At 40.1% G+C, this 22893-nt stretch overlaps 1 protein-coding gene across 1 annotated transcript in view; it reads left to right on the top strand.

The window, feature by feature from the left end:
- dlgap3 (discs, large (Drosophila) homolog-associated protein 3) overlaps window positions 1–22893 on the top strand; it is a 150346-nt gene that overhangs the window by 61623 nt on the left and 65830 nt on the right. The window contains exon 2 of the mRNA XM_028035739.1: window positions 16972–17046. The gene's annotated coding sequence lies outside the window, so the exon portion shown is untranslated. The remainder of the gene's footprint in view (window positions 1–16971; window positions 17047–22893) is intronic.

Genomic DNA, 22893 nt, shown 5'->3' with positions numbered 1-22893 from the left:
CAGAACAAAGTTCTAAACTAACCCATGTTTTTTGCCTCAGGGCGACGAGCGAAGCGGTAAAGATGGCCTCACACAATTCCACACCCTGCAGATGAATCTCAGTAGGAGAGAAAATGAGTTATCCCACCTTTTTTATATTTTGTGGAAGAACTGATTTTATCTGATTCTTTTTTGTTTTTACTATGCCTTTCTATCTGACTCCATATAATCTGAGCAACATTTATTTATTTTCTGTTGCTTCTTTAGCTTTATAATCCTATAACCAGATCATATGTGAACATGGCACACAAAGAGGCACTTGGGTAACACACACACACACACACATTGGCATTTCGTCTGTTCATTATTACCTGGCTGGCATTTTCCACATTCATCCACTTATGATAGTTTTGCCTGACTTCCTGACCTCTGTTCTGCATGTTCAGACATCGGCACACTACCTGAGAGGGAGCCTGAGAAAAAATATGTAAAAAGTTTCAAAATTGATAGATGGATGTAACCGGTGTCAGAGAAACAGGTAGAAAAAGGAGGGAGAGGAAAAGAGACAGTTTGTGTGTGGGCGTGTGTGTGGGCGTGTGTGTGTGTGTGTGTGTGTGTGTGTGTGTGTGTGTGTGTGTGTGTGTGTGTGTGTGTGTGTGTGTGTGTGTGTGTGTGTGTGTGTGTGTGTGTAGGTCACCAGAATAATCAGCATCATCACATCATTACTGTGGGCGAACTGCAGCCCGCTGTGGTTTGATGTCGGTGATCACCATGTGCGATCCCACACAAACACACACACCCACACACACACACATATAGTAAATGTGCATGAAGACATTATGGTGTCAGCCAATTAGCGGGAGTGATGGGATGGGAGAAGAGGAAGATGAGAGGAAGAGTCTACATTACGACATTTCTCATTGTCAAATCTCTTAGCGCCTCTTTGCACCCGTCCGCCAATTAGTGTTTGGTTGTCCCTCTCTTTCCGTCTGTCTCCGCTGGCGGTGCATGTAGGTATTTCTGACATTTTGCGGTGCACAATAATCTTCTGCAGACATTTTCTTGCTAATTGGTGTAAGCCTGATATACATATACATGTGTACTGCCCACCACCACCGCCACGCCTCCCCGTTACCGCGGGAGTTTGTATCATCAGCGTTTTTCTGGGTCAAACTGAAAGCCACGACGCTTTGTACGTCGCTAAACGTTTTTGCACCTAGTTAGCTCTTTTAATCTCACTTGATTCTCAAGTTTTGTGATGTAGAAAATATCGCAAACTAATTGCATTGTGTCTTCAAAACACAAGTGCAGCAGTAGCCAAAGTTCAGAGACATTGTCTTATTGTCAGGTTCCTAAAAATAATGCCCTTTTTTTTTTTTGTTGCCAAAAGTGAGTTTTGTTTCACCTAAATCATCTTTTGGTAAAAAAAAAAAAAAAAAAAGACTTGTTCCATGATCTCAGGAAGGTGACGATATGGTGAAATGCAGTTAATTTTCTTACATCACCTTATGCAGTAGCACCTCTCAGCTATGCTTCCATGGGTTGCTAAACAATAAACATGGCTGTGCCGATTCCAGTCCTTGGATCTGAGGTGTCATCATACAATAAAGAATGTTGGCTTGAAAAGAGATCCTTGCATCCTAAAAAAGATATTTGACAAATGGTTCCCAGAGTTCAGGTCCAGATTGGGTCTGATGGATCATCAGGAATTGAACTATGCAGGAAAAATTTTATGTATTTTAATTCTGTAAATAAGAGGTCAGTGATTTGACAAAAAAACAGTTTCATGTTTTATCACAAGGTCACAACTCAATGGTAATTTATTTTTCTACATAAATCAAAGCTCTTGAAGAAAAAAAACAAATGTAACGCATTTCCAACCATATTCTAATCAGTTTGTACATTTTTTAAACTAAATACCTTTATTAATAACAGTCTGTATTTTTTTTTAATAACTTTATCACACGTGATCCATCTGTGATGGATTTCCGATAGGATTGGATGGACATCAGCCCCCATGTTAGGAAAAGTTGCTGTGGACGATAAATGTGTTTAGCCTTCAGCATAAACACAATGAACCTTTATTCTGAACATGAACGAAGATCACTTTGCTTTTATATTTGGAACATATTTTTGGAATATCTAATCTGTTTTAGATTGAAAAAGTCTGCCATGATATACAGTATTAGCAAGGGAAATTTAAAACAGAAACATGATTTAATTATTTAACTGTTCATTTCTTTTTAGTAACTCAATTAGCTACGTGAAACACATTGTATAGATTAATTATACACACACTGGTGTTTTAAAGCCTTTATTCTGTTAATGGTGAGGATTCTCCACTTACAGCTAATGAAAGCACATTTAAGATTAGAATATTACATGAGACCAATAAAATAAATGTTTTTAATAGAACAATATGGGCTTAGTAAAAAGTGTGTTTTAAAGCTTAATTACAGAGCTACTTTTAATCGGACTAATCTCATTAGCTCATTAAATATATTGTATTGCAAGCGAAAATTTCAACTTCCAATTATTTCTTGAACAGATTTTAATGGCAGAATTTGTTCATTTTATTTTGACATTAGCTGACCTTTACTCAGCGCAGACAAAGTATGTTGAAAGTGAAAGGATTGAGAATCGCAGTTAAACTGAGATCTATTTAATGTATCGCTTGCCAGAAACGGTCATAAAACATTGTTTTTTGTTTGTTTTTTACCTGAAAAACAATACATTTGCATCTCTAATTCTGAAGTTTCATTGTGGATTTAAATAGCTTCTCTCTGATTTATTTATTTATTTTTTCATTTACATTTGTAAAAAGTGAAATTTGCTGGATTTGTTTTTAGAGGTCTTTTGCAGTTTGTTCATTAAAAAAAAAAAGACGAAATGATTTCAAAAGCGTAGATTTCAAAGACGTCTGGTATCTTGCATTAATGAGGCATCACTAATGCCTCACTCCAGATCCTTATTTTGCCTAAGGCAGTCCCAAAAGGCTGAAGATGTTTCAAAATCCACCATGATCCACCATACAGTAGCTGAACATTTTGAAAAGATGAAATAGATCAACTTTTTTGGTACTTTGTTCAATCAACCCGTTTTAATAAAAATCCCACTGTTAGTCTCCGACAGCCTGAAAAAAGCAGCAGTCATCCCCTGACATGCCTGGACAGTTTTCCTTCACATCCTTGCATTGCTTTTTTTTTAAGCATAATATGAGGATTGATAACTTTCCTCTACTTTCTCTTGCTGTGATGCTTACTGCATCACTTGAATCTTGTTTTTTCAAAACACACAAATAAAAACATATTTGTGCAGGCGCTCCGCAAATGAGTGTTTAGATCAGCACCCCAAACGGGAGACGTGCAAGCGGTTCAGACGCTTGGAAACTGTAATTAGACACTCAAATCAACTGTGCGCGTTATTATGCAAAGGGAGAAAGATGCAAATTGCGGCAGAGGCAGCCGCTCTGTGACAAAAAGTTGGGACCCAGCGGTTTTGCTGGTAAAAGCATTAATGACCTAAAAAACTTTTTTTATTTATTTCTTTTTGCTCACCTTAGATATCTGAACCAATATTTTCTTACCTTTTTCTCAGGTATTCCCTTTCAATTCCTGTTTTCTTTTCTTTCTTTTTTTTGAAGCATTTGTTTGGTGCGCCACTTTTGTTTTCTGACGCTGTGGCCTTTCCCAGAAACGCGTCCGACCACGAGCGCCATGTGCTTCTTCAAACTCATTTAGCACCTGTGCACACATGTACCCATGCAGGCATACGAAAACTACTCCCCCCTGCCGCAAATTAGGCTGGAACACACACAAACACAAGCGACATGTGCGTGTGCACAGTCCTGATTGGTGAAGCTAATTTGCCCTGAGCGGACGGAGACTCAAACGAATAATGAGGCTTTGATGACTTCATGTGAAGAGACTCATCGGCATCATCTGTGACCTCGGCGTGACCCCCGCCTCCCTCCACCGCTCCCCCGTCTCTGTTCTGATTTGTTCACCCCCCTCCGTCCCAGCCCCCGATCCCCCGTGAAAACCGCCTCTCCTCATTGGCTGCCGCTCCCTGTGCCAGATAGAACGAAACGAGAGCTGATGCCACGATTTCTCACAGACTGTCAGCCGGGATGTGTTTGAGAGGGGTTAGCGGAGGAAACAGGATTTGGTCCATCGAGAGCGAATCAGCAGCTGATCCTGTGTGGCAGTAAAGCTGAGCCAAGGCTTGCTTAAAAAGCAGCCTGTTTGGAGAATTGAAAGGGAAAAACAACACATATCCTGTTTTGTGGGTGTATTTGTTATCCTTTATGCTGAAATCCAGTTGTGAACAGAGTAGAAAATGTTTTTTTATCATTATTATTTTAAGCATTGTTATAGCAACTGGATAGTAAGTTAAATATCTTAAACTGAATCTGTTTTGGTCCAGGCTAATCATGCCAATAACTAATTTCATGGTTCTATGATGGTTTGACTGATATCTGCTAACACAGGATGATGGCCAAAAGCAATTTTTGACAATTTAGAAATTGGCGATTTGGGAAGGAAAAAAAAAGAAACATTTTTGGCAAAAAAAAAGACCTGAGCTCCTATTTTATGAATCTCACATTGTGTTATTAATGTATGAATATGCAAGGCTGAAAACAGTGTATGACTGCTTCAAATGGTCAGAAAAAAAACATTTGCTGAATAAGAAAACTGATCCAACTCCCCCTGTTGTGTCATCCTCTCTAAGCATTTGGTATGCTGTGTTGAGTGAATCATCAGCGGTGCAAGCAGAGTGTCTGCATAGTGCAACATGGGTTTAAATAACAGCACTGAGTCACGGCTGCGACATTTCAATTCCGGTATTTGCAAATTTCATAGCAGTAGTGCATAAAATAAACCACATTTGTTTGGCGCCACTGAGTTGAGCCTGGAGATCACAACAAGTATGTATGCTGGAAATTTTTGTTACTTCAAGTCTCGTATCTTCACATAACACGGTAATGGAGGAAGATAAGTAATGGTATGAAATGGTTCCTTGTTTGGATGGTTGTAGGTTGTAAGTGGAAAGATATTAGTCCGTGGACCCAGGATGAAACCCTAACCCTTTTTTTTTTGTATTATAGGGTATAGAAATTGATCCACCTTAGAGCTTCGCAGGGAAACAGTTAATATGCGCATCATTAAGGTGCCATCACTGTTTCTGTTTGACGATGCAATCTTCCAGAGCCTGGATTTAAACAATCCATCTGAAAAAGGAGGCTGTGCATACTAATAGACTTGCATTTAAATCATGGAATATACTAATGGCCAGCTGGAGCGTTGCAATGTGAAGTTCACTGCAAGTTTAGGGGATAACAGGTACTCTGTACACTGTCGCTGGGAGAAGTGCAACATGAAGGGATTCCATGAAATGTATGTTGAAGACATTTAAACACAGAGTAGCTAAAGTTTGCACTGGTGAAAAGGTTAAGGGTGACAAATGCAAACATTTTATTTAATTTTTTTGATTACAACAAATAGACCTTCTCACAGGTTGTTGATGCGAAAGTGGTGAATTTAGGAATCGTAGATGATTTGCTTGAATTCAGAGCATCAGATTGAAAAAAAACGCTTTCAGAACCTGTTGATATTCTCACATTCTCTTGGGTTTTCAGAGATTGGCTTTAGCAAGAGAAAACATCTAATGAGCAGCAGCACTGCTGATGTCATAGGAGATTGGGGAGAGTGGTTTGGAACAACTGACATGTGAAAGATTGCTCAAATTACCACTCATTTCAACAAAGTTATTTCAGCTGCAACATTCAGATAACGTCAAAATTTAGCGTGAACAACATAAAAGCGTAGATCCTCCCTCCCTTCAGGGTCCTGGTGGTGGTGCAATCTTCTGGGGAGACTTTCTTGTTCCACTTTGTGTCCATTAGTCAATTCTGCAAAATTTAAATAGCACAGCCCACCAAAGTATTGTGGCTGATGGTGTCCATGTGTTATCATCCTGTCATGTCTCAAACCGGTCCTCTGAACATGTCCATATGTTTACTGTACTACCCCATACCACATATTGCCAAGTTTCTGCTTTCCGAAACCTTGTTGAATCTTTGCAATCACATATTGGGGCAGTTCCATGAGTCCAACCAAAACTACTCTGAAGGTTTTTCTAATCAAGTGGCCGGTGAGTGAATACTTGTGGCTATTTATTGATACAAATCCTGGAATGCTCTGTCAGGCTCCTAAAGTGACCTTGATATGGAGCCATTAAGGAGGTTTAGGATGACGCAGTGCACCCTTACTTGTAACCCTCGTGTCACATTACCAATACTGTGCAACTAATGGACGTTTACTCATTGCCTAACCGACTCTGACCTCTCTGAGTGCAACTAAGCACACACACATGCTCCGGCGCACACATACAATTGAGCAAAACAGCACGCATCATTCATTTCTGTAATCAGCGTGCCAGCAGTATGTTTGTCTAATGATCCGTGACGCATTAGTAAGCTTTGAATTGGGTCTCAAGTGACTGGACACGCATGAAAAATGACACTTTAAGTATGATATGTGTGCGTGCACACTTTGAATGTGTTCTGTCACTATTATGTAGAGGACGTTTTGAAGGTCTGCCATGAGGAAAACATTTACTGTTTGGACGCTCTGGGGGAATGGCAACCGCTCGATTCACCAATGGCGTCTTCCAAAGGAAGGGAGTAGCACAAAAGAAACAGAAGCAATCTTGGGTTGCACAAAACCAAAGTGGATTTCATGCTGTCGATATATTTCCAGTGCTTTTGCCATGTCTGCTTTGTTGTTGCTCATCGGCCAGGCCGCATCGGCAATGCTCGAGGGCAGGCGAACGAAAAGGTCAGGCGATGCCGAGAAAAGAGGAAGGAAGGGGAGAGAAGGTACAAATTGGAGAAGTTCCAGGCAACGAGGATAGGAGGACTGATTGAAAGGGATGGTACAGGGTGAAAAGAAATGCCCGGCCATTATTCCCAGCTGCTGCAATGGAATCGCTTAATGAGAATCCAAGCGATCCTCAAGACTGGAGTGAGAACAAAAAAAAAGAGAGAGAGAGAGACGAGGCAGTAGAAATGTCACGGAATGGTCCACTGCCAAGGGAGTGGGAAGCAACGCTTAGCAGTAAGTGATTTGCCTTGCTGTGAATGATGAGCCACATCTGCAAAATAAAGTCATCACACAGGTGTACCATAATCTCCCACATTTATACTTCCATCACATCCATCCATCCATCCAGCCAGTCAGCCATTGTGTCATCTGCTTGCATAAAACCCCATGAAACCTTTATCTTTTTCGACTGCAGTCTACCCATTTCCCCCAGAACATCCCATCTCTCCGTGTCCCCTGTCTGGCCCTTTTACCCTCCTTTCAGCCACCCGTTGCCCTCTTCTCCTCTTCTGTTCAGCTCAGCAGTGCTGGCGCTGATTTATGCGTGCACTTCTGCCAGCCTAAAAGCACCCCGTCACCGCCTCCTCACTTTGATGCGCTGTACGACTCCGGGCGGGCTCTGAGCCGATTCCCTCGTTTTGATTTGTGCACAGTCAGAATATGGTGGAAAACCAATATTGAAAAAAAAGATGCTGGTAATGTCTGTTCGGCATCTTGGTGTCTGTAAGTGTCAAGGCTGTCTCTTAGAGCAATTATCACGTTTGAACAAATTTGAAAAGCGAAGCACACTTTGACTCGGTTTTGTTGCCAACTGCCTCGAAGCACCTCTAATTAACGATGCTTCTAAACAACGTTACCCATTTGACAGGATCTCTCTAAAACTCTAATATTAACTACACATGGAGTTTTCTGGGTTGAATGAGGACATGTTTTTTTTTTTCAGGACTTCCTGCTGCGTACTGAAACGTCTGACTTCCAGGTCCGCTTATGCAAACAAATATGGACTGTCAGCAGTTCTTTGTTTCCATCAGGTGCCAACGCATCTTTGTTGCATTTAGAGGATATTAAACAGACTTGGAAAAGACTATCCTGTTCCACCTACTCCGCAAAAGTCACCCCAAAAACACTTCCGTTCATATTAAAGGGTCCATGGGGACATCAGTGCCCTTATAACCGTTAAAGGGTTAAACTTGTCATATTTTCACATTACCACCACAAACATATGTTTTCTTATCTTGATTTTATTTGACGAAGTCAAAATAGCAGCTTTGAAAGGGTCTTTCAAACTTTTGGAGTTTGCGTTTGCAATTTTGTCTTGAAGTGACACAAAGGGACTTTTTGCCATTTCCAGACACAAACGCCTTGAAATGGCATTTGTGTCTTAGCGCTACTTAACTCAAATGTATTAAAAAGCAATTCATTGAGGACAAACCAAGAATACTGGTCAACATAAATTTGCCAGGCAAGTAGATTTTCTATCAGAAATGTGGCCAAGAGATCCATTGCAACTCTGGAGAAGCTGCAGAGGTCGACAGCTCAGGTGGAAGTCTGGGTTTTGGAGTGAAATGGAAAGAAGAAAGTCATAGTTGAAAGTAACCCTTAAGAAACGTGATGCTTTCACCACCATCTTTCACTTTGGGGACTGTGTGTTAAATGATGTGAGCCCATAAGGTTTCATTTTGTGTCACATGACCAGAGCGCCGTCTTTCACATGTTTACCATAATCTCTACGCCGCTAGGTCAGACTGCAAAAGGAGATATTACACATCTTTGAATCTTTAAAGGCACAACATACTGTTTTATTTGTACAAAGAAACTGACTAGCATTTATCAGTTTTCATTCACTCCCCTAATACACATCTGCTGCTTTGTGTTGGTCTGTCGCGTAAAAATTATTTCAAATTGCTTTGACGTTTGTAACTTACAATACTCGATGTGCAAAACAAAACTCATTGAAATGCTGCTCACCAGTATTTCAGTGAGTGTGTGACCTTTTAGTGCCCTTCATTCTTGTTAGCAAAGTTTATACAAGATAAGCAGAAAGAAATTAGTGTATTCTTTTTTTTTTATCAAAGGTTATGTCTCCATATTTTTCTGTTTATATGCATTTTTGTATTCTTCAGGATCAGAAACCTCTGCAAAGGAATAGAGATTAGTGTTCTGCCTTTTAATATAGCCACGTATTAGCATGGAAAACATTTTTGCACTTATATAGCAGACAGCTCTGCTGGAATATGAATAAATAGCTTTTATTGGTGTAGACCTTTGAGTAGGTAAAAAAAAATAAAAATCTGCCAAGGGGGTCAATGCATCGCTGCGATTCGGTAGTGTTTATGTTCCGTCTGCACTTAGGCGTAATGCAGGAAAAGGCTACGACAATATGAATGCAGTGGAGTGGAGTGTGGGCATAAAAGCGAACAAAAAAATAAAGAGAAAAAACATCAGGAGGTGCGAAAACTAACATGGATGTAGGATTTAGTAAGACATGCCTTCTCTTCCTATGCAGTGGATCTCAAAGGTGTACACACACTTCACTAAACCCAAAGGCCACCAATGGAGAGACGTGATGGTGTGTTGGATGAACGTTTATTCAGATATCATTTTCGTTGAGGTGGATGAACTTTTCCAAATGCTGGTCCCTTTACTTAAAACTTCAGGCTCCTGTTAGGTTAAAAGTGAAGAAACATTTAAGAAGCTCAAACTGAAAAGATTGTTCGGCAAAGCTGGGAATCAGGTTATTGCACATTTTAAGACTTCACATTTTGTTTCATTTGTCGGGTGGAAAAAGATTTGCAGTGATTTATCATCAGAAGAACCTGGTATTTTAACAAGGATCTACTGTAAAATCCACTCTTTCCCTCATAAAATTGAAAATATATTGATTATGAGTTACTGTGTTCAAGTCCAAATATATTTTTTAAAACAGTAGAATATACTGTATATTAATGTACTTACACATACATGTAAATACATGAGGTTGTAGCCAAGTGGCTGATTTCCATTTCTAGTCCCATTGAAAGGTTGATGCTAAAACACATAATAAAAAACCAAAGATAAAAACCACAAAAAAAACACGCAAGAAATGCATAAAATCCATTCATATTTACATATTGATGCTGTTCTAAGGGATTTTCTCTAAGCTGCTTCCAAGATCGCGCCTTGGTAATGGAGACATGAACTCACACCAGACACAAAAGTTAAGAAATATCTCTTAAAAATAAGGGTTGATTTCAGTTCTCGACGGGGAAATCCAGCAGAACGCATGTGCAGCGAGGCCCGGAGCAAAGACTGCTGTGCTCCCCATCCATTAAAAACCCAGTTTAATGCTTCTCTTGGATATTAGAGACAGTAAATCTCACATTTATACCCAAGTTAACCTTACAAATGAAAACTCAACTTTGTCTAGAACTATAAAGCCTTCCTTCATGTCTTTTTTTTTTTTCTTTTCTCATAATGTTCTCAAAACCCCATTGACCACTTCCGTAGGATTTGAGACGGTAACGTATGTCAGTGTTACCAGTAAACGCCAAGAAACTAAAATCTCTACGCATTTATTGTCTTTCAGCAACCCGACACATTTTTTCTGATTTGAAGTAAAACGGCAGAGTAGAGATATTAAGGTTCATATCGCTGATTTGAAAAAAAAAAAGACATTAAAACCTTGCCTCCAAGTTAAAAACAATAATTTCTTTCATCTTTCATTGCCCACTGTTGTGATCCCACTTCAAAATCTTCATCTACTTTTGCAGCTAACCAGGGAAAAATTTTAATTTCTCCTCTCTACAGACACCTGAAGCCCTGTTATTTTCACTTTTTAAGGACAAGTTCCATCATTACAGTACATATGATCTGCCACACTAAGAGCATGCAGCGTGTATATGTAATGAGAATTATTCCTTCCTTCTACGTCTGACTGAACGATCGGCACCGTTGGGCGTCTCCCACATCTTCACAGCACGATGGAAAGTAGAAAATCAGAATTCATGCCAGCAACTGCTCCCCAGCTTTTCCTCCTGAGCTAATCAGAATCCTCTATAAGGTGTTTGCAGTTGCTGTTCTGTAATAGGATCTTATTCGGAGTGACTGGTTGTTAAGGAAGTTGCTTGGGTTGTCTGAAGATAATCCAGCGGAAACTCTGAAGAAGGTATTAAAAATCCTGATGCCATGTCATCAGTGTAGGTCTTCGGTGTGCAAATCTTTTAGACTTTCAAGTTTGTTGTTTTGCAGTTCATTTATTTTTTACACAATTATTATGACAAATGTTAAAACTGAAGAAAAATGGGGGGTAAATAGCTGGTATTAAGGCAATAATATATATATATATATATATATATATATATATATATATATATATATTTCCCTGACTTATTCAGTTGTCTTGAAAGCTTTCACAAGGATTCCTGGACGGTCAAACCATGCACTATGTTTCTAAAACATAGTGCATGGTTTAAAAACGCTGCATAGACAAGATTCCATTTTCTGACCAATATTCGATGTACTTGCATTTCCTTTAAATAATACGTCTTTGACTATTTGTTCACACGTTTCTGTTATTGTTGAGAAATCTACCCAGAATGGATCACACTCTGGAATACACATTTTGTACGCGTTCATATTTCTGAGTTTTTACCGAAAAACACGTAGTAATCCAAAGATTCACCAGCCTACCTTAACATGTCCTACTGAATGGTAACGACACTAAGCAATATGTTTTACTCTATATTTAGTTTATATGAAAATGTTCAATGAAGTTATTGCAAAAATATTTCTTTGTTACAAAACCGAACATGTGGTCCCTGACCTTACCTTACCTTTGTTTGGATCCATTAGGTAACTAAAATTCCAACAACGCATTTTATTTATTTATTTGATGCTGTGACCTATTTAATTATATTAATGTCTATACTTAGCGGAGCAAAGATGGTAATTTTATTTTTACCTGTTGAAAAATCCCACTGAATCAACAACAACCAAGTTCACATAACTGCTGTGTAAGTATCATTGGAGGTTGAAAATATTATTACCCAGCATAATGCTACTGTATGCTGATGCTCTGTCTGCAATGATGAAGATTTTCTAATCTTGGCTTGCTGAATGCTTGGAAGCCGGAAGGTTAATTTTCGCAATTGTTTTCAGCTAAAATAAGAGTGACTTTAGGAAGTTAAGATTGCTCTGTGCCTATCGCCATTGCTAACGTCCCTTGTTGTCTCCTGATTGCTGTGGTCAGGGCCCAACCTACCATCTCCTGACCCGATATGAAACGGCCTCGGCGCACAGCCCTGCGGAGGGATCGCTGGAGCATGTCTGGCACTAATTAATGCCCTTACTGCAGTCTCTTGTTAGACTAGGAGATGTGGGGTGAGGAGAGAAAGCAGGAAAAGAGGGGACAATCAAGTATCGATTGCATTTGCATAAACCACTGCAGTTGTTTTAAGCCCTCTGTGACCCCGCCGGCTCACAAAAAAAAACAAAACAAAGATGGACCAAACAGGAAAAGAAAAGAGGCGATTAGTCGAGTCGAGAGAGCCTCTCCTGCAATGCGACATAGGCGAAAGCTTCTTAATCTCACTGTTCCAAAGGCTACGCCGCAACTTGTTCGCTTTGTAATTTGCACCAATTATGGCTCCATTAGTGGAACCACTGTAGGGCGACAGGAGATAATGATGCTTTTCTCTTCAGTTGGTCATCAATATAATAGGTTGAATAAAACTCTGGAGGTGATGAAGTCACTTTGGCTTTGTTCTTTGCAATGGCACCGGCACTAAATAAATTAAACCTCAGAGAGAAACAAAGTGTAACGCAGCACAGGGGAGAGAACAATGTTATTGCTCTCCTCTCTTATCCGTTTGCTTTGTGCTGTCCGTCTGACTGGCAGATATTTCGGCCCAGTTGACAGATGATTTGGAAAGTGCCAACTTCTTTCTAGTCGGGCTTTGAGAACAGATTTTGAGTTATTTAATCCTTCTCTATGGACACGCTTCATTTTTTTTTTTTTTTTTTTGATAGCGCTATGTTTGCAAACTAATCTGCCAATTACCATTTTTCCTTTCAAAGCAGTGCTTGTACATGGAAATGAGCTTTTCTTGCTTTGTTTAGCTGTGCTAAAAGATAAAATGCTAATGACTAAAGCCATATGTAAGCTAACCAATATTCATTTTCATTTAGTAGTAAAAACCAAAAAAATCAAACGGGATCCCTGAGGACATAAGGTTATGCCAAGTGGATTGTCATCACATATAATAAAAAAACCCCACAAACAATATTTGTTCATTTAAAGCTGTTTTGACTGGGTTTGGCGTCATTTTCTTGTTGGAAAACATAGTTTGGTCACATTTTACCATCAGACCCGCACTAAGAAAGGAAGGTTGAAATTTGACCCAAGGACCTCCAAACCTAAAACTTATCAATTAGAAAGTTCTGGAACAGTTAAGCAAGTTTCACACAGCCAAAACTGAGACCATCTTCGACGTAAAACTCTGCAACAGAAAGTATTTTGTCTTTTGTGGGGCCTTAATTATTAGCGGGCAATTTGTCTTTTTTATTATTTTTTTGAACTGCATCTAATAAAAAAATAAAATAAAAAAAAAGTTTTTTGGAGGCATTTCTAAACTTGCTTCCTGTTTTTATTCCAGTAACCAGCATCACTCTAAACTACTTCCATTTTACATCACTGAGTATGGGAAGTGAAATGATACGCTGCTTAGCTCATCATTTGACCTTAAAGCAGATGAATGAAATTTCATGGATTAAATCTCGCATTTCACTTTTGCTGCAAGCGAGCAAACTTTAAATAACTCATTTGCTCTCCTCACCGTATCCATAGAAGCGGCGGTAAGCGTCCCACACATCTGGGGCCATCCCTGGAAGCGTTACCTGCTGTGTGCATGTGCGTCTGTGTGAGCAGAGCACAGACTGTATGTGCCATCAGCATGCAGTAATCATATGCGTGCGTGTGTGTGTGTATGTGTTTGCATACGAGTTTTAATTTCATCTCTTGTGTGTACGTGGGAGCTAGCAGGGCAGATCAGTGTCCATGCTGAGGGCTTTGTCACAGCTGACCTATATTAGATGAAAGCAGCTGGATCAGTGGCCTGCAGGGACAGCAAAAGAGTTGTGTTCTAATTATCTCTGCTGCAAGCTAGCAACACATCACACACATGCGCGCGCAGACGCAAGCGCGCGGCGGCGTACCACGCACACTTCCCTGCAAATCGATAAGGGCCCGTGAGAGCATCTGCCATGTTCTGTTTGATGAGCGGCGGCGGCGGCTCCTCCTGTGCCTCATGTCATACAATGCATATTAAAGCCTCGTTTTTGCTGTTTTGTTGGGGTTTTTTTTTTTGTGATGATAGTGTCCTGCGGTCTCCGGGTGCAACAGCACATCACACATCTCGGTTGTGCTTTGCGAGACGTAATTACAAGGTGATCACAGCGAAAATGAAATCAAACTCTTGTTGTGGGGCGAGGGAATTGGAGGAACGCGTCTCCAAGACGGTTCAAACTGAGCTGGTGTGGCCCGTCTATTAGCCGCCGTTGCTATGGAGCCCAGAACTAACACATGCTGAGGGTGAGCGTTTGTTTTAATGAGGCGCAGGGAAAGAAAAAAAGAAAAAGAAAAGAAAAGGGAGCTAAGGCTTTCAGTAATCACTATAGTAATGCTAAGGCTAATGGAGGGGTAATAAAAGCACGTGGAACCCTGTGGCACCGTTTAATGAGACTGCAGTTAGCTCTGTTGCTCTTAGCTTACGTAGCATGGAGGGGATTTATACGACCATATTCATTTCGTCTAATAATTATCTCAAATTCAGTGTACAATAGCAATGCAAACACGCGTTTGCATTGCTATTAAGCAGTGTGTTCTCTCGTAGAATTACTTCTGCTTTTGTCTTGGCAACGGCCAATCGGTCATTTGCATTGAGTTCTTTACATCAGTGTGAAGCAAATTAGATCCACTTTTCTTTGCAGAATGGCTTAAATTCAGGCACACAAAAGTGTTTCCAGCACAAACGGTCTTGTCATAGCCATACATTACAAATAACATTCAAGTTCAGACTTTGACTTGGTCAGTGGGAGTCATACTTGCTGGTGTTATCTTGGTTTTGTTTTGCTGGATTAGTCAAATGTGCTTGGGGTTTAAGGTCAGGAACTGGTTGGTTTGATCTTCTACTTCAGGATTTATTGGCAGGTAACAGGAATCGTTGTTTTATCAGATACAGCATGTCACCTGTGTCTCAAAGAAGCAAAGCTGTCCTGCGTTATGATAAAACCACCAGCTTTACGGTTGATGTGTTTTTGTGTGTTAGTTCTATGTCAGATTGAATGAAGGGTGTAGACTCCAAAAGTCTCTGCTTTTGTCTCACTGGTTCAAAAACTATTTTGTCTTAAAGGAAAACTGACCAAAACCCTTCATGTTTTGGTCATGATGAGTTTCGTCTTCAAACTTCCCAATAGAGGGCATTTTACTTTTTTGTTATAAATCATTAGAAATTACCTTAACTGAAGTACAGTGCATTGCTCTGGGTTCATGTGTCACTACCTGGTTGAGTTATTAGCTGCGTTTCCATTACAAATGTGCTCAAAACTTTCACTGTTCTGCTAATGTCAAAAATAATTCACCATTGCTCTGTTTGCATTAAACGAGAAATGCAATTAAACTCACACGTGAATACGTTTGTTAACGCGATAAGTCATTAAAAAACATGACGCGTCATGATACTCTAACTACTTCCTGTCGTCTTCGTCGTCTTTGTGGTTTGCGCCAGCGGCAACATCCAGTTGTTGATTATGTGATGCTAAAAAAACAACAACATTGTTTCCATTGCGGTTTTGCTAAATAAGTCAATTTCGATACGGCTAAAAAGCTACCTCATCCTTGCACCAGAACTTTTTATCGAAAAAACTGGAGTGTTTTTTTCCAAAGGTAGTGTGTCTAAAGAAGCATCTACATGTTTTACAGTCATCTGAAGTCATCTCGGTGGTTTCCAGGCAGCCGCCAACAATTGCCTCTAATAAGCTAAAGTACCTCTCTTATGGGAGTTGGTCCACATGGGAGGGCGAGCTCACAAAGGTGTAGTTTTTATTTTTATAAACAATTATAAACAATTTTATTTTTCAAAATGTCAAGTGATGAAAGTATGCGGTCAAAGAAAATGCAGCTACGCTCTTGGAGTGTCTTTGGTAGTCAGGGCTCTGTTTCTTTAAACTGGATCATGACATGATGCTTTTCGGGATCTTTTAGCCTACTTCATGCTGTTAGACAAGTTCTATTGCAGTGATTTTTCTTTTTTTTTTTTTAAATCTAGTAATTTGTCACGAATCATATCACTCTCAACCAGAAAATTGTAGCTAATTACAAATAAGTTATGGATCAACATGCTTAGGTATTTTCGCATGTTTGGTTTGGATATGTTTATCATTTGAAAAAAGCTTTTTATATTAGATGCTAAGCTGGAGTATTTAAGTTTAACAAAAAAGCAAAACAAACAAACAAAACATTCCTCCTCCAACACTGCAAATGGAGCAACACTATTTTGTTCTTTTCTGAAGTTCAAATCATTTCACACATGCTACCTCTCGGATGTAATTGGAGACAGAAAGCACTCAATTAAACCAGTTTAGTCATCCCCTCTTCTTTCCTTCTTTCTTTTTTTTTTTATTGCTTCCGTTTCTTTCCCGTCCTTCACACACAGCCCTTTATCTCCGTGGCAAATTTCACTGCGCTGTTCCCTCCCTCTCCTCTTTTTCATATCCTTCTGCCATCCCACCGTTTGTAGCTCCAGGGCCTGTAGAACAGAACAGAACAGTGGGGAGCTGAAGTGTGTTAGTAAGGCAGTCGAGGGAGCTTCTTGTTTTGGGACCCGAAAAAAGAAAAAGGAAGCAACACACAGGCGCAGATTTTCCACCACATTGCCGGCGCCGCAAGGGACCCGTTTACAGGTCAGAGCTTATGGGGAGAGGTACCTTCCCCCCGATATGGCGGGGCGCAGTGTAAAGAAATGGAGCTAAATACTTATTGCCAGAAATGTGTGATGCATGATGTGAGGTTTGTCTTGTGTGTGCTTCCCTGACGGTTCTCTCCTTTTCTTTCTCTTTGCTGTTTTCCCCACAGACTGACTGGTTCTGATTTATTGCACTGTCCCCTTCTACGTAAAGACATGGAGCACCTTTTTCTGATGAGACTGTGGTAAGCTGATTGTGGGCATGAGCACACGCAGGAACACAGGAGTGATTCCTGGAGCTGCTTGTCACCTGAGTTCTGTTCAAACTCCAGTCTTGTCTTGTGCGTCCTTGAATTCCAAGCCCCGGAGAGATTAACCCAGATTAAGGGAAAAAGCTTAATACAGTGCCTTGCTAATATATTCATGCCACTTAATTTTTTCTCACATTGCAATCGCAAATTTTTCTGTATTTTATCGGATATGTTAGTCCAGTATCCAGTCAAACCGGAAGGAAAGTAGTAAAATACTAGGGCACCTTGCATTTGAATTCAGGACCCCTGAATCAGTATTTCATATTAGTTCTACAAAGCATTTTCTGTCGCATTTAAAGTAGAAATTTGTATTGGTCCTTTTTGCCAAACAGCTGAAGTTCAGTCAGATATGGTGGACGGCTACTGTGAAAAGCAGTTTCCAGGTCTTGCCGCAGACCGGGGATGCATCTGGGACTTCCAGGACTCCATTACCCAAAGACCTCCAAATAATTTCCTTGTCACAGTGGATCCATGTTTATGGTTGCCAATAATGAGTTTTCATCTAGAATCGCCCTGTATTTGGTTCCATCTATCTTTCCATCATCACTGAACAGTTTTCCCAACTCTGTGGAAGGATAGCAATCCCAAAACAAGATGATGCCGCCACCATGTTTCATGATGTCCATTTCGTCTGATTCAACCAAAACACCTCCTTCCACATGTTTGCTTTGTCCCCTACTTTGCTTGTGTGAAACTTCAAACTTTGAGTATTCACTAGCGACGTAGCAAGATCTCGTCTTACAACATCTTCTGACATTAAAACGTCACATTGTTCGTTGCAGTAACTGCTGTCTCAACAAGTCCTACCAAGTTGCAGTCAGCTTGGCTTCGCCTGATAAAGTTATAATAGCGGATGCCCCAACCATAATTTGTTTTGGCAGCAATTTGGGTTACCAGTCGGAGTGATAAATGGCCACAGAGCGACGGACAAAACCCAAACAATATGTGAGCCCTGGGAATTGTTCAGTTGCTGAAATGGGCAGAGAGCATCACCATAACAACTGACGAAATGTCTGAGTGCAAAGAGCGACATCACAATCACAGCCGCAATCAGTTGAAACTAGGAAACGGCAAGTGTTGTACTGCAGATCATGCGTAGTTGAAGCTCTGTCCTAAGCTCTGTAGAGATAAAAAAATAAATCAGAAAAATGCACAAGTTTGTTGAGTTTGTAGTGAAAATCAATAAAATACAGACTACAGGTCTTTTTGAAGCATAAAGTTGATTTTTGACATTTTCTTGAAAGTAATATTAAATCTTACATCTAAAAAAAAATACATTGTGACTTGTCCCATCTTGTGTGTTTTAGGTATCACTACATCTCTAGTAGGTACTAATTAGTTAACTTCTGGAAGAGGTTAGTGCAGGATTTTATTTACGCATTTCAGAGTAAGATGGATTCATTAGCATGCCACAAATCTGATTTTTCCAATTCACAATTGCATAGTACTTTGTATTGGTCTCTCATAAGTTTGTAAAATAACGTGACAAAATGCTACGTGGGTGAATAGTGTTATCTAAACACTTTACCTAATGGGATGCATAGAGTATTTATTCATGACCCTAAATTGAAAGCATTTTGAAAGGTGTTTGGTGTTAAATTTGATGTTTTCAATTTATCACTTAAAGTTCCTCAGATGATAATACAGCAGTTTGAGACGCAGCACTTCTCAGGAACCGGGTCGGCCCGGTTAAACACACATATAAGAAAGTTCTGCTTTTAGCTTTTCTGTTTGCCAGAGAAGGAGAGCGAAACAGAACGAGATGAGAGATGTCCGACATGTGGCTGACACAGTAGTAAAGTAAAAAATAGCAGCCAGGGCTGACCGATTGTGCTGGTTCGAGGTTGTACTTCTATTCTTAGACTCGCTCTCCTCCTTTCCCTCCCTCTTTCCTCTTCTTCTTTCTCGTTTGTCTCATATTAGTGCTTTGACATCAGCGCTCAGTCCATCTGGTGTCTAGAAGTAATCTGGATGCATTGCCTCTCAAATGGGCCGAAATGACCTAACTATCTTCCTCACGACCGACTGTCATTTTTATTTATCTGCTGTCCTCACTCCCCCCCTCCTTTATTTTATCAATCACTTCCACAACTGATAGAGCTATGCATCTGCTTGTTATCCTGAGATGGGTTTAGTAAACTCTGAGGCTTCCACTTAATTATAGCTGCAGAGAGAGTGCTACTGAAAGACTGAATGCGTTCTGTGTTTGTGTGCCTGTTTTGCTGATAGCATTAAACCTCCAAATGACTTGTGATGTGCCACACTGCTAAAATTGCATCAAAACGGAGCTGAAAACCTTTATTGTTTAATATAGCTGAGAAGGCTTTGCACTGTTGCCATAGCGATATGTGTTCATACAAAACATGTGGGACGTGGAGGTCCGGAGCCCTCCGTACGTACATCAGTGCTGAGATAAGTACCGTATGTCATTTTGACGTTATGTAACACTGTGCATTGATTCAATGCGTGTGTTGATGTTTTCACCTGATTTGGCTCCTCTTTTCATATCGTCCGTTAAATCTCACACACACTGAGTGTGTGTGAACGTATGGCTGACATAACATATCAATCAGCTGTTTGTTAATTATCTTTGCTGTTGGTGCTTGATGTGGGACACTGATTCCTTGCATTTTGATTTCTTTTTTTGCTGACTCATGTTTAGATTCCTAAAAAGTTACACACTGGCTAATCGAGGTTTAACACAGTTATTGGTTTCAACAGCCATTTATTGTGGACACGTCTCATAAAGCCTCCCAAAAATGCCATCAGAACTAAAAGTAAGGCAACATAAACTCAAATTAGTTCACAGGAAATAGAGGATTTACATACTTAAAAGATGGAAATAAAACAAAACTGTACCTCATTATCCACATCGACTCCAGAGGAGTAAAGATGAAAAACCTCTCAACCAGCTTCTTCAGGTAGAATGCCCCATGTTTTAAGTGCACCAGCTAATGTTTCCCCAGGGCAACAACGTGGCTTGTGGAACGAGATATAAGTTCCCCATCACATTTGAACGCACCTTAACCAAACAAAGGAACACAGTGTGGCCATATACTGTATGTGTGGCACTGAAAGCTGCCACACATATCTAACTTAATGTTTCATATTAAATAACATGTAACTACTGCATCCTTGAACCGTACAACAAAACAATGAACCAAAAACACTACTGTTGCCTTGACGGCAGCTACACCTTAATAATGATTGGGGGGGGGGTATTGTTTTTTTGACAATTTTAGTGCAACATCCAAATCAACCATATAGAATACCTGTTTAGCAAAGATCATCACCGCTGGGAAAAGTCAACACTGGGGTTTGCAATGAGGTCTTGTTCCCAGGAATCCCGCGATGCTGAAATTTCTGTCGCGTGTGTGTGTGTTGAGAACACTGTGTGAATCAAATTAATGCTGACACTTTATCAGGAGAGGTAAACAGCCTAATAATTAAGTGTTGAACCCAAGACTTGTCCAAATTAAGTGTTGGCCAAAACAGGTTTTCCTAGCTACCCTTTATTCTTGCTTCAGCCTGTTTGTTTGTTAGAGGATGCTGCCGGTGCCTTGAGTGACAGAGTGGGCAAGAAATGGCTTAACCTGGTGGAGTAGTTTGGGTGTCTCTGTAAAGGTCACCAGTCCATCACAGGATGTCCCTGGGAGTACATGAAGCGTGCCCCAGTGAGGCTTTGGGAGGGCATGCGAACTCCACAGAAAGACTCTGGCTAAGATCTGAACACGGCACCGTTCCAACAGATGTCTTTATATGGCTGTTTTATGTTTCCTAGTCCTCTCATTTTTTTTATTTATCCATGAAAAGAATACACAAAAGACTGGACTTGTTTAATCCATAGATATCGTTCAACTGTATTCAAAACCCGAATCAATTTGAGCCACCAGGACCACCTTATTGACACATCAGTCAACATCTCCATGTAAAACAGCTTTTCACTTTTCAGAGACATTTTTCTTGTTGCTTTGACAGAAAAAAAAAAAAAGATAATCTCCTCCTTTTAGGGCTATTTACTTGGGTAGTTCTTGCTGTGAGGCAACCATGTAATCACTACTCTCCTGTTCTTGTCCTAAACAACTTCAGTTCACTGTTCAACTAGCAGTGAAGAACCACAAACACTGTGTTGTTCAGGTCAGACTGAAAATAACATAAAAGGGGACAATTTCTGCTTTGTGTGAGTACGGTGCGGGCCTACGCGTGAAGTCCAGCAACAGCCAAGATTAAAACCATGGAACTTTGTTACATGAGTTGACAATGTGGACAATTATTTTTGCTGGGGTTTTTTTTTTTGAAGACACTGAATTAGAGCGAACTGTATTTCTGACTGAACTAGACCAGGAAGACCCTAAACTGTGCTTCAGGCAAGTACAAAGCCACACGGATCCAAACTGTTGCCTAAATGAAATTATGTCGTTTTGAAGCATTAAAGCATTAATCTACACAAGTGGAACCTAAATATAAGACTGTAAACCTCCCCCCGAATGAGCATAACATTTCTTTTCTGTTAAACATGTCTCTTTAACAATATGGTAAGCTTTGCAAAAACGTCAAAAGATTACTCAGATAAAGCCTCCTGTATCCTCTTACTCTGGCATGACTCCTGAACCGCTGCCTTGTGTGCAGCCCAACACATGTATCTTTATTTCACGCGTGTGGGAAGTGGCCGTGTGCCCAGTTGTCCTGCTGTCGGCCGACTGTTTCTGGGCAAGTGACTTCAAACGCCAGCTTTTTGGAGCGCTGATGGACAGCATCTCATTAGAAAGCACATTAGGGTGTTTGTAGTTTGGTTTGCACTGCTGTGATGAATTGGCAAGAGAGAGGGGGCCTGCAGGAGAGCCCGTCACCATGTGAGCAGGGGCATCAGTATAATAATTGCTTGGGGTGACGTTTCTGACGCTCCTGTGTAATTCAGTCTATTTTGTAAATCAAAAATATTAGAGTAGGGATACCATAAAGTACATAATTATAAATTGCACAGCTGACATCACCATGCAACTGGTTATAGAGCCATTGTTGTTTGTTCAATGTGATACTTTTTTTTTAGGTTATTTTATATTGGTTATTCTGTTTAGTTTTGAAAAATAGGGACAATAGAAGACACAGAGTTAGCACTTCCTGTTTAGCGATGCGCTTTGTTAGTTTTTCTTTAGGCGGAGCACAGCCTGTAGGTTTGTGAACAAAAAAATCACATGTAGAATCACATATCTATAATGAACAGCTAATTATATTGGATGAAATAATTGATATTTTCAGGTAATGAAAATGATTTAAGAGCTAACAACACATTTAGCATTTAAGCTGAACATGAATCAGCTTCACATGTCATTTCAGCATCCTGATTTGCTCTATTTTTTTTTTTTGCAGTTTTACTCAGACCAGTGGTGTGTTGAATAATAAAGCTAATGACAACTATTCAGGCTGCATCATTGGGAAGAGTTATCTATCCGTTTAGCAACCACGGCGAGGGCAGAAAATATAGTATGAACACCTTGAACCTTTTCAAATTTCTGTTGACTTAAACATGTATTAGTCGTGCGCTCCACAAGACTTTTTAAAAGCTTTTGTTCGAAGGAAACCTTACAAAACTCCATTTGCAGTTACACACAAACCTAAACACACCATTCGCAACAAGAAACACAGTGGTGGCAGCATCATGTTGAGGATTTTATTTTTTTTCCTCATCAGGGAAATTAAAGTTGAAGGGATGAAGGACAATGGCCATATGCATACTGTGAGACTTACTATACTGAGGTTTAGACCAAAGTATATTCATTA

This window comes from Xiphophorus couchianus, chromosome 13 (assembly GCF_001444195.1).
Source record: "Xiphophorus couchianus chromosome 13, X_couchianus-1.0, whole genome shotgun sequence".
Lineage (NCBI taxonomy): Eukaryota > Metazoa > Chordata > Actinopteri > Cyprinodontiformes > Poeciliidae > Xiphophorus > Xiphophorus couchianus.
This window is presented reverse-complemented; position numbering and strand designations above follow the sequence as displayed.